The sequence below is a fragment of the Ixodes scapularis genome, unplaced genomic scaffold (assembly GCF_016920785.2).
Source record: "Ixodes scapularis isolate PalLabHiFi unplaced genomic scaffold, ASM1692078v2 PGA_scaffold11__112_contigs__length_91849675, whole genome shotgun sequence".
Lineage (NCBI taxonomy): Eukaryota > Metazoa > Arthropoda > Arachnida > Ixodida > Ixodidae > Ixodes > Ixodes scapularis.
In genome coordinates, this window is record NW_024609837.1 from 64,010,226 (window position 1) to 64,026,915 (window position 16,690).

General features: G+C 48.4%; 1 protein-coding gene across 1 annotated transcript in view; it reads left to right on the forward strand.

The window, feature by feature from the left end:
• The window catches only part of LOC8050648 (furin-like protease 1, isoforms 1/1-X/2), a 121,541-nt gene that overhangs the window by 50,166 nt on the left and 54,685 nt on the right, over window positions 1–16,690 (forward strand). The window lies entirely within an intron of this gene.

Here is a 16,690-nt window from a genome sequence, read left to right on the forward strand (position 1 = left end):
GCGGGGAGAATAGCAGACGGTACGAGGGCTTACTTTTACCGGCTCTGAGTTTGTTCCGATTCTTTCTGGCTTCTCTATTGTCTCCGGAGAGACTCCCCCGTCGCTTCCTCTTCGGGGTTGAGAAACGAAGTTTTGGAAGACATTCTTTCGGATGAGAGACTGCAACCGACGAAGGGGGAGAAAAACGTTTGCGGGGGCGGTGGGAGGGGGGAAGCCCAGAGTTTGGCTTTCTAATTTAGGCTTAGGTCCACGCGGTTGCGTCCGCGGTAGGAGCGTACGTCGGCGGGCGCTTGCCGGGTTTGGAGCTATCAGACGAAACGGGGTGGGTGGGAGCAATACCAGATAGAAGACAAGGCCTGCAGCTCCCCTCTCACACGTCATCACTATAGTAGACACGTCGAGCTTCAGCACGTTTGCTGTTTGGGACGGGTCTGGGATCCACCGAAGACGACGTCGTCCGCAGGCCTTCCTTTCTAAGGGGGGTGTTGGTGGGAGACGGAAAGGTCCTAAAGTGGTCCGTGCAGGGCTCTTTCGCCGGCCGAGCGTGGCGGGGTCGGGAGAAGCGAACTGCGAGAGGGGTTTGTTGTTGCACGCTCGAATCGATCTTTCTGCCAGTGTATGCCACGGCTCCTTGTGACGTGTGCAGTTCGAGGTTTGTCGCTACTGGGTGGCGCTGCTTAGAACTGCGTTCACTCCGAGACGTATTTGAACGTGTTCGTTAGTGGGGCATGGTAAGAACGGATTCCCACTTGGCCTTTGCTGATAGCAACGTTCTTTGATGTTTGTGGAAAGCACGGGTGCCTTTAAGCCGGGGTCACACTGCTTAGGGATTAAACGATAGACAATCTGCAAACACTCGAACATGGGCCACCGCGAGATCCGTGCTTGGAACGCCGCACGGCAATGAGTTCCAGGAGAAACTTGGGCACGCGGCATTCGAACTGTATGATGTATAAGCATCATATGATGTATGACTGTAGGATGTGTAAGCATTGTGACCCCGGCTTTAGTGAAGCTGTCAGTGAGCAAGCTCTTGTTGGCAATGGCGACGTGCGCGACGAAAAACGTCTCGTGGTCGGCCACCCACGATTAGGCTTGCTGTCACGTCTGTTTCCTAAAATAGCAAGGAGCGATTGCATGCAGGCGACCTGGTTAGTAAACTTCACAATCTACACCCTGAGACACGGATAAGTAAAATAACGCGCAAGACGACACAAAATCTCTGAGCGAAAGTTGAGATTTTGTGTCGTACTGTCCGTGATTAAATTTATTTGTCGGTGGTGTATATAACCTGTTTCATACGCTTTGCCCCCCCCCCCCCCCCCCCCCCGATTCCCGGACAGCTTGAGGCGTCGCACTGCGCAAGCGCAGAAGTTTTGGGCATGCGACGCCCTAAAGCTACTCGGGGGACCCAAAGCGCCCTCTATTCTAAATCTCTCTACTGACTCGAGCGCGGGGCTTCATCTAGCGTTTGCACGAGAGCGTTCGAAAATCAGGCGCTAAATAATGACTCGAGCCTGTGTCTTGATCGACCAATGAGAACGTTTTGACCCATTCTGGAGTCCACGGTGGGGTAATACTTCGGTGGCAACTTGTCACATACACTAGGTTGCTGCGAGGGGTCCGCGGCCTCGTATGTGCCTGTCCTGAGTGCTCCTTTAATCCACCTTGGAGGACGGCTTGTTTCAGCAAAACGATTTGAGATCGGCAAAGGAACGTTATCGGTTGCTTCCAACGTAAAATAGTCGGAATCGCAGCTTCAGTTGTAGTGTCTTACACCTGCAGTTTTCAGTTTATAGTACGCCTCCGTTTTCGGTTCTGCTAGCAGATAACGTAAAAGCGTAATATCTCCTTTTTTTTTTCCTTTTTTTGAACGATATTTTGTAGCAGACGAACTGCGTACTTTGCTCGCGTTAGCAGACGAGCCGTACCTCCGTGAGAGGTATAATAGATCTCGTTCTCGCGGTGGCCAAAATTGGACCCTTGGTGCGCTGGGAATCGATCCGTTATGTACAGATAACGTGCCTAGATAAATGTCCCGCTTTGTGCTTCCAACAAGAACCGATATTTAAGGGCCGCTTACTGTGCATGCATGTTTTTATTTTTGGGAAGCGAATGCGGCACAGCACCAGTAGAGTGAAACGGAATACACCATTTTTTTTTCTCTCCACTTTTTTTATAGCTATCCAAACGCATTTTTGGAACACAAACGCAAATAAAGGTGGTTCCAAAACCGACATTCAAATTTTCCCACGCACTCCAGTGAAGAGATGTCGCAAACTTGCGAGTCGAGCAGTCACCAAAAATACGCGCATGTTTTGTTTGTTTTTTTTGTTTTTTTTGTGTGTTTTTTTTCCTGTGCAAGTTTATTTAGTTTTAATTTCCCACCATTAAAGTTCTTTTAAAACTTTGCGTTCTCAGTATTGGCTCAGATTACGACATGTGACGTCTCGCACTCAGTGTTGCCAGTAGACTCTCTATCAGTCACACCTACCAAATTTTGAAACATCAGTAGCTTTAATTAGACATGAGGAAGATACATAGAAAGGGGGTTGTCTGTCCCCCTTTCTATGTATCTTCCTCATGTTTAATTACTGTTGCCAACACGCTCGTTTTGTACTTAATCAGTAGCTTCGCAGCATTTCTCTGACTTTTAATTTTGGGTTACTATACTTCGTTTCAGCTTCCGTCCGAGCGCAGCCAAAGCTACGTGCGGCCGGAGCCAATCACATGCCGGCAATAGGTCACGCGATCTCGCCTGCACTTTTGTATCACTCCGCTGCGCCGCCGGTCGGCCGCGCCGCCCGCGCTCGCCGAGTATTTCGTCTGCTACGGGTGTATCAACGATATCGTCTGCTACAGGTCTAAAAAGTGCCTTTTCACGTTCTGAAACTTAGTCACAGGGGATGTAAGTACGTAGGCTGGCCGCTGGCATCTGTGTCCGTGCTTTCCACCTGTTCGGCGTAGTTTCGAGTTGTAAGTACACGTTGCAAGATCCCCGATGACCCGGCCGTCGATGTTTCCTTGTATTGTCTGGATATACCAGGGCTCGAGGCTCAGTCCTTTCCACCAGCTTCTCGGCGGTCAGTGTGATCGGCAGGTAGAGGGGTTCCCTGATTTCGCCGCGTATCTGAATTGCAGTGGCCCGGACGTTTTGCTTGTTTACAACGCGTCGGTACGACGCGGCCGGAGTCTCCTGCCGAATTTGAAAGTAGACATTCATCACGGCTTCTCGCGCCTGACGCCCAAAGGTGCCTTTGCGAAAGGACGTTTTGAAGCGACTCGGTGAGGAAAGCAGCGAAGCACATGATTCGGCGATTACGGGAACGAAATCACGCAGAAAAACCGAGCGCTGCAGCCGTGTTGCCAGCGGATATACATGTTTTCACCAAACCACATGCATTTACGTATATTAATAGAAATATAAACTTCAAAGATTTGATTCCTTTAGTTGCAAATCATTCTCAGCAGTACACATCTGGAACATTGTGCAGTTTTTACGCACAAAGCAGTTATTTTAAAATAAATTACTTTTGTGAACTACTTTGTGGTGCGTAGGAATGCTCTTCTCGAAGTTGCGAACCGTCCCTCAGCCTTTGGCTGCGCTCGGACGGAAGCTGAAACGAAGCGTTCAACCAATTTTGAGGCAGATCGGCGGCTACCATAACTTCACCTTCACTGACACACAGCAGAAGGGGATCTTCGTGAGCCGGAGGCGTGACGGTTACGCCCAACTTGGTTTTCGCCGTAAGCGTTTTCTTCTTCCCGGGAAAAGCCTGTGACGCCGGCGCATCTTTCGGGCAGTCACGGAGCTTGGCTCCGAGCGGTGCAAGCGATCTATGCTAATTGCCCGTCCGGCCAGGGCGGAGTCTTGGCCGTTTCCTGCTTCGGAGATGTGCTCGGGACTCTATAGACGCTTTACACACGCGCCAGATTGAGCCGCCATAGCCGCCCTTCTCTTGTCTTACCGAGATGCCGAGCCACTGAAGCGGGCGTTGACGGGTCTTCACAAGGGCCTATGCTGGGCACAAGAACGCAGTAGCATCTAAGATGGCAATAACCTGTCCTGCTGTGGTAATGATGAAGTGAAGCGAACGGAATAAGAGGGAACAAAAACTGAAGGTCAGTTATGGCGGCGCCCATGCACAGCTGCTGCAAAGCGTCTATAGCGTTAAATGGGAGTCGTCGCGTCTACGAATTGTGTGCCGGTTGTAATGGTGGTATGAATTCCGACCCTTACGGTCGTATTCCCTTCATTTGGAATTGTTCGTTTTATTATTCATATTCATTCATCCGTTAGTTCGAGTGTTTTCTTATCATTTCGTGATGCCATCCTACGTTAAATCCTGTGTGCCTTTTGTTTTTACTTTTCGTTTTTTGTATCGTACTGCGCGAGAGGGATCAGTAGTGCCTCGCATTCTTGTTAATTCTTTCGATCCCACAACCTTCATAGCTGCACACCGTGTCGTTTTAATTATTGTGTGTGTGTGTGTGGGGGGGGGGGGGGGTTGTAGGTTATAAAACGTTCTCATGAAGTTTCGATTATGCCGTCAAGTGCACGCTGGATAACGCGGATGCCGAACGTTGTTTCCATTTCTTGTAAGAGCACGGGTTAACTTGGGCGCTAATCGACCTCTTGTTCTCGTCACATTTCTAAAAAAAAAAAGGGGAAAGAAAGGGGGGGGGGGAGGGGGGGGGGGTGATGGTGGCAATCTCGCTGCACAAGGTCTGTTTTAGCTCAGCAACAATCAAAACGCCTAAAGAAAAAATAAAGTCTTACTTTTTTTTTATTATTGACGCACCGATTTTGAACGATTGATCAATAGTTCCTTGCGTGCCCACGTCCGCGCGTTGGCATTTTCTGCCCCAAATGTTATCCAGACGGCATTCGTACCTCGTCTTGGCGTTGTTTTGCGGGTCGATGGAGGGAGCGGCAGATTCTGAAAAATGGACCGACGAGGTCTCGAAATGGAGGCCGGGGAAGGCTTCGGGCTCGTTTATTTCCCAGTTAGTTTCGCCCTTTTTCTGCGATAAAATAGATTCCGCACTGAGCTCCTTCCTCTGTTCGGTCGGCTCTCGCGGGTTTCGCTCGAACCGGCGCTCCATTGATTTTTCTTCTTTTTTTACGGGGTGTTCAAAGATGGAGTGGTTCTCATTTGTCTTCGATCGCCTTCTGTTACGGTCGCGATTCCTTGGCATTATAGAAGGATGCCGGCACGTCTTGAGCCAATCGCTGTGATCTGCGGAGTGATTTGGCTCGGCCAATCACGAAGCCGGCGAAAACGTTTTGACCTAATAAAGCGCGAGCCTATGATCTGACGAAATGAGGCAGTTCTCACGTGATCAGCGTGTCACGTCGCTGACCTGTAACGTTCACTGTGAAAGAATATAAGTTTGCGCTTCTATATGTGTTTGAATATGCGTTTACATCTGGCGTTTCCATACGCGTTTTAATCTTCGTTTTTATCTGCCTTTCGACGTTTGTTTTGACTTTCGTTTCGGGTGTGTTTCCATGTGCGGAGATGTGCGTTTCCCCCGTCCGTTTGAATCTATTTCCATCTGCGTTTAAATCTGGGTTTCCGTGTGCGTTTAAATCAGCCTTTAAATGTAGTTTTAGGTCTGCGTTTAAATATCCGTTCCCATCTGAGTTTGCATGTGCGTTGAAATCTGCGTTTCTGACGTTTGTTTTTGACATGCGTTTCAACACTTCGCTTGCCACTCCGAAATACATTATGCCGCCGTTTGTGGTTTTTGTGTTTTAATTGTTCGTGCCGCACTCTTTTTTCTGTACAATGAGACGTGAAAACTTCTTCGTATCTCTGCAGGCACAAATCAAAACTCCATTGTCATAAAAAACAAAGTTTTTACTATTATTACAGTCATGACTGTCCTTCATTCTCTTGTTCGTTCAAAAACGCCCTGTGTGGGTGTATCGAACGCTTTTTTTGTAGAAAAATGCAAAACTTACATACAAAATTTTCTTATATTTATGGCTCCATCTATCGGAAATATCGGAATACATTTCAAACTGCCTCAAAGATCACGGCGCGCCATTTTTGTTTTGGGACGCAGTAGGGGGCCTCTCTGAATGTGATGCATCGAGATCGCAGTGACGCATCGACTTACTCAAATCTTTCCTGACAATCTGAGCGCCTCTGACGCAGCACTCGCAGTCGGATTCTCGAATTTGCTGATCTGCACAAACCTCTTAGAATTTTTTTTTTCTCCTCCTTTGGTCTTTTTTCTTGATACGAAATGTTTCCCGATGTCGCCAGTCTTGTGTGCGTTCTGGCCCCTGCACCCCTGCCGAGCGCCTTGTACGCTGAAATCGTGAAGCTGCGGGTTTGTAGGATGAACCTCGAAATTTTCGGAAGGCGTATTTTTTGTTCATTTTTTGTTTAAAAATACTTTTCTTCTCTAGTTTGAAAGTAAGAGATTCAGCGAACGCTTATTGATGGGATACTGAATCCATAACAGAACTTGTAAAACGTCAGCGCCCAAAATTTTTTTTTTTTTTCTTTTTTTTTTTTACAGCGGAGAAGTTTAGGGCTAGTTTCTCCAGTCTCGTGTCCGCGGACAAATAAATCTTGACACAGCGCTCTGGACAGCTACCGCCATCTATGAGCGACGGCGGCAACCACACAAACGGCTTGCCGGTTGTTTGGTTGCCGCCGTTGCTCATAGATGGCGGCATATAGTACACCTGCGCTACTTCCTTCTTTACCAAAGTAGAAAGACTGAACGTTTTTTTTTTTTCTTCCTTCTTTCATACCAATAGTCCACCGCGATTCTCAAACTCTTCGTCCAGAATTGGGACGAAACGCAGACAAAGAGGTCTCCTTTGAGGCTTGCGGCCCGGCATTTTCGACATCGTGCCGATAGGCGGCGCCAAAAATTCATAACGTCTTACCTTACCCAAGCTCTGAGACATAACCGGCCCGAATAAGCCGAATCTACCCGACTTAAAGGAACACTGACAGGTCAATATATATATATATATATATATTTAGCATCCGAAACGAATGATAACGATTCAAAGACACCAGGACATTGCCCTCAAAATTCGAAACTTGGAAACTCAGTATCTGTAATGTAAAAAAAGAAAAAAAATTTTTTTTTTTTTTAAATTGAGTTTGAAGTTCCCACATCATTCGCGCCAGTGCAGTGACGTCAACAGATTGAGTCGTCCTGCAACTCAAGTTTCTCTCACGCCTCCGAACTGTCCCGTCCCGAAGTGTCTTGTTTGCCCGCGCCCCGCGATCAACCGCTCTCCTCCGCGCGTGCCGCCTGTCGCTGCGAGCAGACGAGGCTTCACTTTCGAGTTCGAAGTTCTTTTAGGGCTCTTGCGGCGATCTCAAATTCTTTGAAACGGTGTGAGGTGGAAGAGAACGCGCAGTGGACTTTCGTGAGCGACGCGAGGGGCCACGTCGCGCCGGTTCGGCTTGAAAGGCCGCCCCGGCGGAGTCACAACCGTTGCACAGACACCAAACCCCGGTTGTTTTGACCATGTGACGATTTTCTTTTCGAAATCTAAGGGCGTCGGGCACCTAAAAAGAAAAGAACTTCGCTCCGATTCCCCGACTCACCGATCATCCCGAGTGCATGTGCCGAGCACCGCCTTGTTTTCCGATGGAGGATAAAAGGCCAGGGGACGACAATAGTCCAAACTCCGATTTTCGGGATTTCAAAAACAATAGCCTAGGGCGTTCGCATTCCGTTAAAAGCATGATTTAAAAATGCCCTTATTAAATATAATAGAAATGTCGCTTACAGAGCTTCTAAATTTCATAATCGAATTCGTCACAAATAAAAGGAAGCAAGGAGGTGAGAGGGGGGAGAGAACGCCAAAAGATAAAAAATGCGCGCGCGCGCGTGGAGAAATTGTTTTTCGCGTTGTGCCTGCGCGCGCGCGCGCGTGTTTGTATGTGCGTGTGTGTGTGTGTGTGTGCGTGTGCGTGTGTCTACGACTACAATTTGCATTGTTTTAAATAAAAAAAAAAGCGACCTTTGGGGTGTCAGTGCCCCTTTAATGAAGTGGTTCATTGTCTGCGCTCGCTCTCGCGGTCGCTGTGCTGAAGTCGGCAGCTTTGCGAAGGCGTCGTCACCGAGTGATAAGAACTGTGAGCTGCGAGTGTTGACAGCTCGTCGTCATTTATTACGATCTCTTCGCCTGAAGTTATTACACGTGTACTGTTGTGGAACTTTCCAGAGAGACTGTACAAGAAAAGGCGTCCGAGCGTGCGCTGTTGCCACACAAGACTGCTCTCATTCATTAAGTTGTTTATTTTACGTGCCAACTTGAATGCTGAAAAAACTAATTAGAAACGTCAATATCCGCTGCACGTTATAACTAGTGTCATGGGGAACTCGTTGGCTGGATAATTTTATTAACATAAAACTCGCAAAAATCGTTTCAAAACATGAACATAAATGTCAATTTCGCTCACGATGTTTTGAACTCAATGTAAGGTGGGGGCGCACTGTTAATCAAAGGGGCTCTTTTGGAACATGTCGTCACAGGCAACAGTCTTACGATATTTCGAAAGCAGGTTGTCACCGTCAAGAGCCCAACGAAGGAAGGGCTAAGATCAAGTGACGGGCCAGTTGGTTATAACTTATATATTACACAAATACAGATAGCGCCAAAGGCGAGGACAATTAGAAAACACAGACACGGACTAGCGCCGACTCATCACTGACGTTTTGTGAAGAAAGAAAGATAATGCAGAAGTAAAAGAATAATATAGGAAATGAAAAAAAAAGACTAAAGAAAGAAAGACGGAGGGAAGCAAAATTCATTTTTGACTTCAAAATTAGGAAACAAAAAAATATGCGGTGTTAAAAATTAAAAAAGATTACACTAATATAAACACAAAGAATAATTGCGTTATTTTTTTTTTTGTCTTTTTTTAATATTGTATATTTCCTTGCACTTCCTGCTTTGCCTTCCTTTGTTTGTTCACTAAACGCCAGTGGTGAGTCAGCTCTTGCCCGTGTTTGTCGTCGTCTTTGGCGCTATTCTTATTTGTGGAAGGAGGGCTGGCCACAACGGAATTAGTCTAATAGTGCCGACTCCATCTGCCAGTGAACAGTGACACTGAGTAAGACGGATAGTTTAATTAGGCGGGCCCGGTGCGAACTTGTGTGATTAATCTACCGCGTGAGTCAAGGAGTCCGTTGGTCCCGTAAAAGGGCTGCATAAATCGGGTTATGAAATAACGTGACGAACTAGGATTTTGTACAGAGGTGGCCGAATAGGGTGAATTTCCTGTGTCAATATTTCATAAAATACACTTTCCCGAAGAAAGAGTAAAAATGAAGAATGCGAATCGGCTACCTACCGGGCGGCCGTCTGCTTACGAAAGGTGTAAGCAGAGGTCGGCATTTTAGGTCGCCCTCACTCACCCTCACCCTCACAGCCACACTCACCTTAGCACTTCACTCACCCTCACCCTCACAGCTACACTCACCTTCAGCCCCTCCCTCACCCTCACAGTCACACTCAACTTCAGCCCTTCACTCACCCTCACTGAACCTCACGCCCCTCACTCACTCATGGCCCTCATGGCCCTCACGGCACTCACCGCCCTCACGCCACTCACCGCCCTCACCGCCCTCACCGCCCTCACCGCCCTCACCGCCCTCACCGCCCTCACCGCCCTCACGGTCCTCACGGTCCTCACGGTCCTCACGGTCCTCACGGCCGTCACGGCCGTCACGGCCCTCACCGCCCTCACGGCCCTCACACACCCATAGCCCTCACGGCCCTCATGGCCCTCACCGCCCTCACGGCCCTCACGGCCCTCACGGCCCTCACGCCACTCACCGCCCTCACGCCACTCACCGCCCTCACGCCACTCACCGCCCTCACGCCACTCACCGCCCTCACGCCACTCACCGCCCTTGCGGCCCTCACCGCCCTTGCGGCCCTCACACCCCTCACGCCCCTCACGCACTGATGGCCCTCGCGCCACTCAGGCCAGCTTCAGATGGGACAAATTCGCCCAGAAACTTTACGTCGCAACACCAGCAACACGGGCCGCCCGCGATCACACGCAGCAACCAATTGCTGCAATTTGCCATCGTCATCATAAAATTTTATTTTTCTTGGACTATTTAGACACAATTACGCGTTATAAACGTGTTTTTATGCATTTAAATCTCGTTAAGAATACTAATGCACCTTTCTGAAACAGTTTATTTCCAAAAAGAACGATCGATTTCAAACCAGAACCAAGTCTTTCGGTGTCCTCATCACCGGCAAAAGGTATCACGTGAAAATTTTGCGTCCCTGATTGGATGCAGCCGCTTCAAACGCATTCGAATTGTTCCGAGTTGCTTGCTTATTTCGAGCCGGACCCGATCTCAGCAATTCATGCCGATCTAAGGAAAACTAGAGAACAGCCCGCCATTAACACCAAGATTGCTGAGAAAGATGCTCGATCTGAAGGGGCCTCACGCACTCACCGCACTCACGCACTCATGGCCTTCACACACCTCATGCGCTCACCACCCTCACGGCTCTCATGCGACTCACTGCCCTCACACACTCATGGCCCTCACCGCCCTCACGCACTCACCGCCCTCACGCACTCACGGCCCTCACGGCCCTCACGGCCCTCACGGCCCTCACGGCCCTCACGGCCCTCACGGCCCTCACCGCCCTCACGGCCCTCACGGCCCTCACCGCCCTCACAGCCCTCACGGCCCTCACTCACCCTCACTCTCATGAATTTTCTTGTTTCAGAAACTCACTCACCCTCACCTCACCTGTGAAGATGAGGGTGAGTGAGGGCCCTCATGAGTGAGGTTTGCCGAGGTATGGGTGTAAGTGGCACAGCAGCCGACAGATGGAGGCAGGTATACATGCGAGGGTAGGCATAATCTCCGACAGCATAGCGTTTTCTCGAGTCCGGTGTGGCGCGGGCTTTTTAGGAATATTTTGTTGTTGGTACTAATAAAACGCTCGGAATAACCGCAGGATCTCAACAAGAAAGGTTTGTTGTCTCGGTACTCGGTATTCATGTCGACAGCCTTCTCTCGGGTTTGCGGCACACCCAGACGTCTGTCATTTGCAGTTGACCGCCTCAAGTAGCGAAATCACCCGTTACTCAGGTCGGCTCAGTCTTTTAAATTTTGGTACATGAAATGCACCATCTGCTTCCACTCTTGTGCAACATCTGGGCTCGTCATATTAGGGAACCGATATATGGCGGTCCCTTCAAAGGGCCAACGTTTCCTTGACTAACGTAGCGTTCCGTCGGCTTCCCGCAACGATGACGATGCCAAAGCGAGTTCGGGCCTCGCCAACAAATAATATAGAAAGAGGAAAACTCTATATGTACGTCTCGCGATGAACACGACATTGCGCGTTGTTATTGAGAAGGATATTGCTCCAAACCTCGGAAATCTTCACGAGTGCCTATAAAACCTTCCCGGATGCCGGTTGTGCAAGTTATGTCGTCTGCTTTCGCGGCCAGACAACCCTGACATCGGGCGTCCTTTTGACACTCGAGGAAAAGTGAAAAGGAGACGTGAAAGGTTCTCGAGTGTTTTGCGGGCATCGCTTTTCCTGGAGGGAAAGAAATGTTCGAGATGAATCGCGAGCTTAGTCTTGACGTTTACTGAAGGGAAAATCGTTGTTGTCTTGGCGGGCCCCGGCTGCCGCGGGCTCGATTGCTCGGCTTACGAGCAAAGCAACGCTCGTCTGTTTCGCCGAGCGCGTCGGTTTTGATCGTCTGCAGTTTCCCTTATCGTTTGTCACGGTGAACGTTGTGCACAGCGGTTTTCTTTTTTTTTTTTCGTATAGTTATGTTTGTTATTCAATCCTAAGCTCCTATTGGTGCGCGTCTCTCGAATCTTGTAGAATCCCGTGTTTTTCGGGGTATAAGTGGCTTTATTTTGTTTTTACAAATTTTAATGCAACTTATATGCGCTTTTTTTTTTTTTCTTTTTTTTTTTTGGTCTTTAAGTATGGACATAAATTGCCCAAATTTTCCGCGGGGGATATTTTTCTCGTTCGACTCGTTGCCGAGGGCGTTAAAACTGGCTCTGGGTTGTTACTACTACAATATATTCGCAACTTTCTGCGATGGTGGTACCGCGGTGTGAGAATCGCGCTCCCTATCTCCTGGATGATCTGCTTCACAATAAACGTGCTTGCCTACACCTTCCAGGTGTGAAAAAATAAAGTAAGACTCTAATACTGGTCGCAGAAAGCAGAACTAGAATTACTTACGCGTCGCAGACCCCGCCTCGTAGTGCTGTTCTACGACGATCGTCCAGATGACAGCCATTTTGATAGGCGCCAGCGCGCCCCCTATAGGTCGTGTGCAGAGCCGAGAAAGCAACGCTCGGTCACGGACTTCTATACTTCGTTTCAGCTTCGGTCCGAGCGCGGCCGATGTTATGAGCCGAAGGGCCAGTCAAACAGCGAAAGAGGCACAACGTCATGGCATGCTCTCTGCAGTTGATAGGACTAGCCGGTATTCGCAATCTCTCTGTGCGCGCTCCTCCGCCGGCTAGTCCTATCAAACGCAGAGAGCACGCCATGACGCTGTGCTTTTTGGGCTGTTTGATTGGCCCTTCTGCTCATAACATCGGCCGCGCTCGGACCGAAGCTGAAACAAAGTATAGAAGGTTCACGTTTATTCTTGCTCCGGACATAACTTCTATCATTTATTCTTGCTTCCGTTGTTCGGGAAAGTGCTTGTTCATTCTCGCCCCGAACGCGCGACGCTCGAGCCTTCTTCGCCGAATCTTCGAGATAGTGACGCACTCTAGATAAGAGGCCGCCCGCGACCTTGTCGAGTCAGTCTCGCCCACTGATCTCTATTCTAGTTATTTGGATCACGGATCGGGAGCCCTTCGTTGTCGCCACCGGCGGCCATTGCTTGACACCAGGCAGTAGGGTGTTTTCACTGACGTAATTTCGTTCACCATTTTGTTGTTGTGAGCTGTCTGGCGTGTGCCAAACTCGAGCATTCCAAAGATTTACATTACCTCTAAAATGCGTTGAGCCTAGAAGCTTATGTCTTACCACGCTGTCATCATCTCAACCGGTTATGATGTAATCCTTCAAAGTAGTAAATTGGTTTGAAAAAGCATACTAACAACAAAATGGAGGATTGACGTCATGTGCAAACAACCTATACACGCAAGTCTATGGGAGGAAAGCACAAAAGTAAGAATATTGAAACATGTACGCTGTGCTCGGGGGCAAGTATTTTATGGTGTTGCGATCCTTATGTCGGGTGTTTGGAGATCAAATCGGTATTCATCAAACGTTCAAACGCCGACTAAAAAAATCAAACGTACCGGAGCACCTACGGCTGACCTGGCGGGCTTGCTCTCGTAGTGGAGTAAACAAAGGAACTTGCCGTCAATGAGACCGTCCTCGGGTTAGCCCAGAAGTTGATAAATGACAAAGAAGTTCCATCTCGACAGCGGCTTTCCAGGAGCGAGCGAATTCCGCGTCGCAAAGCCTTGGAGCTTGTCGTCTGCTAAACCCAACTCAACGAAACCGCCACAGACTCCGCGGTAACTCTAGGTAACTCTCGCCTCATTGAGCTGCACTACATTGAGTCACTCTCGACCGCACAATATTTATTTATGAGAACTGTGAGTGCTGTCAGTTTTAATAGTTGTACGCAAGCTATTTGACGGGCTTATCGAAAAGCTTCCAAAACGTTTCAATGCCAACAACAGCTTCGAAACGGGGGAAACGGCACTTTTTCTTGTTTTTCCCATAGAGACCCATGCATTTTTGTGGGGTCAATGAATGGCCGCCGGTGGCGACGCTCGGCCCCAGCTGCCGAGGCCGCGGTCCGCGTTCCAGCCTACTACAATAGAGATCAGTGGTCTCGCCCCAGCGTTCAATTCCGCTCTTACGCCGACTTCGACGCCTGCGACGCTCTATTGTTATCTTCTGCTTCCTTTTTGTTTTGGGCACAAGTTCGCCCCATTAAACGTTTAGTTTACTTCAGTTTTCGTTGCCTCATCACTTGTCATTCGTGACAATATCACCAGGCTTCTCAGTTGAGTTTCGCCGCGCCAACCGTACACATGGCGGGGATCGGTGGCCGAATTTATATTTCACCGTACAGTACACATATATATATTTTGCGCGACTTACATAGCTTTGCGAAATCCCCCGTTTATACGGGAAGTGCGACTTGTAAGCCGTAAAACACTATATATCGCGAAGTGATACGGACAATCGGGGCCGCGTGAACTTCTCTGGAATGCCACCAAAAGTTATTTACAGGGATTGCAACTGTGTATTGTGTTTTTTTTTGTATTTGTTTATTTACGCGCAATAATACGATCGACAAAGTAGAAAAAGGAAATACCGCGGTACAAGTCCCACAATGCGAGATAAGACCATCGGCCATCCAGAAACAAGACACAGATAACAATCGCTATAATCATAACAACAACAAAAAGATCAGCAACAGTAACGAAATGCAGCGAGGTGGACAGCAAGATCTACGAACACATCGACAAGAGGCGAAATGTGGCTGTAAATATTTCCTGTACCAATTTCTAAAATATTTTTTTTTTTTAAAGCGGTGGTAGGGGGCGTTGTTGTCAATTTGCATTGTTGCGAACTTCCGGTCAAATGAAAGTACAAACAATCTCCCATAGTACTGCGTCTTGTAATGTTCATAAAATATTTTATGACCAGTTCTCCGGGGCCTCTAAACTTGTCAAACACAAAGTTGGGGCCGAAGTGGACGGAGCGCACCGATTGACCTATCCCGGCGATGACTCCGCACTTTTTTCGCCGTCGTCCAATGGGTGCGCTGCGCAAACTTTTGGCTCCAACTTTGTGTTTGACGAGCTTAGGGCCCCAGGTGGTTAGCTGAAGATCCGGTTAGCGAGGTACTTGTTGGATATTTTCTTCAGTACTCCCGTAAGCCGATCAATCCCCCCTTATTTGCTGAGTAGCACGGCAGAAGGACCTCGCTAAATAACTATGCTCGTGATTTCTCTAGAACTTCATCGTTCCAGGAAGTTAGACATAGAGAAGCTCGAAAGGCCTGCCGAAACGGAGCGACCGAAAGTCTCCTGGGTTGCCAGAGACGGCTTGTGTTTTTAAGCAAACAATAGATCTATAAATTCTTTCTTTTGCACAAAAAATAAAATAAAAAATAAAGCCAGGGGGTCCTGACTCAATCTCCAATAAAATAAAATAAAATAAATTTGAGCCAGGGGGTCCTGGCTCAACCTCGAATCGCGCGCCGAGGTGAGGCGGACCTACTTTTCTGCAGCCAGGACGTTCGCGGCTTATCGCAGAATGTTGCCAAACGTCTCTTACTGAAGCATACACCACTCAGCGCAGAAAGACACTAAATCATTTTTTTCTAAAACATACAGGTGTTGCCTTCGACCACGAAAGAACACAACCAATTCAATAAAATACCTAAACCAGTAACAAATCGAAAAAAATTATAAAAGTATCAAAAGTCTCAAAGCGCTTATCAGAATGCGACAGAAACCGCATGGCCATTGCATCAACGATGGCTGCGCTCGCGGCAGCTCTGGCACTCGCCAGTCGCGACGTGCTAGAACAGAGGCTGTGATTGTGTAAGGTGATTCCCAACGCTTAAACATGCCCCCTTCTACAATATTTGATGCTATAAGGATTCTGTGTGGGTACCTCCTCCTGCGTTCCGAAATGCTAAGTGCGTCGCTGATGCTGGCCATCGGCGATGCAGCAGACGCCGCCATCTTGTCCTCGCTCACCCCAACATGGCGGCAACGTTACGCAGCGCCACCATCGCCGAAAATGGCAGAGCGCAGGAGCCTCTCTTGCAATCGTGTCACAGCTTAAACAAACACTGAAATAAAATAATTTGTTTTTGTAAATTTCTTTACGAAGAAAAAAGAAATGGCCCGATAATTAAGCTGTTAGACGCAATTTAGGGGGGGGGGGGTGCTTACAAAACTAAGCCCCTTTTCTTGGCTCTCATTGGTTCGAGAGGTGATTGACGTGTAAAATGTTCGTTGTTAGTTGTTTATCCGTGCCGTAATAGTATTTATAACGACGACATTTTTATGTTTGAGAAACAAATAATCTAGACGGAGTGATTTTGTTTTTAAAAATATCCCGAGATTGCCTTTCCGCTTCGGCTTCAAACGATAGCAGACATGGCCGCCGGCGTTTGCGGCGTGCTCAACGAGTGTATCTCGTTGAGCTGGTAATCAGGGAGTTTTCGTAGACCGCGTTTCCCCCTCCGCTACGCCGTCCGCAACGAAGAAGCCGCTACTGCGCCTGCTCGCCGATGGCCTTGACTGTAGAGTTCCGGGTATCGTGGCGGGTTGCGGAGGGCGTTGCGGGACTGCGAAGACGATCTACGAAAACTCCCTAGTATTTTTATGAGCGCGAGTCGTTCTGCTTTCATCGAGGTTTTTAGAGGCAGATCTCCTCAACCGACCTAGTTTTCAGCAAACAACTGTCCTATAACGATTCAATCACCCCTAAATTTACTATTATTGTACTGTCATTCCGTGTCATTCCTACGCACTGACTAGAGAAGGCTTTTGCCGTCGAAAACTCGCCTTTGTTTTCATAGATAGCACCGATTTTACGCTACAGTGCAAGACATTTATGGTGGTCCGCGTGCTGAATGACGGAAATGACCTCCTTTCGTCCGCCATTTTGCCTGACCAGCTCGCCCCCTATAGT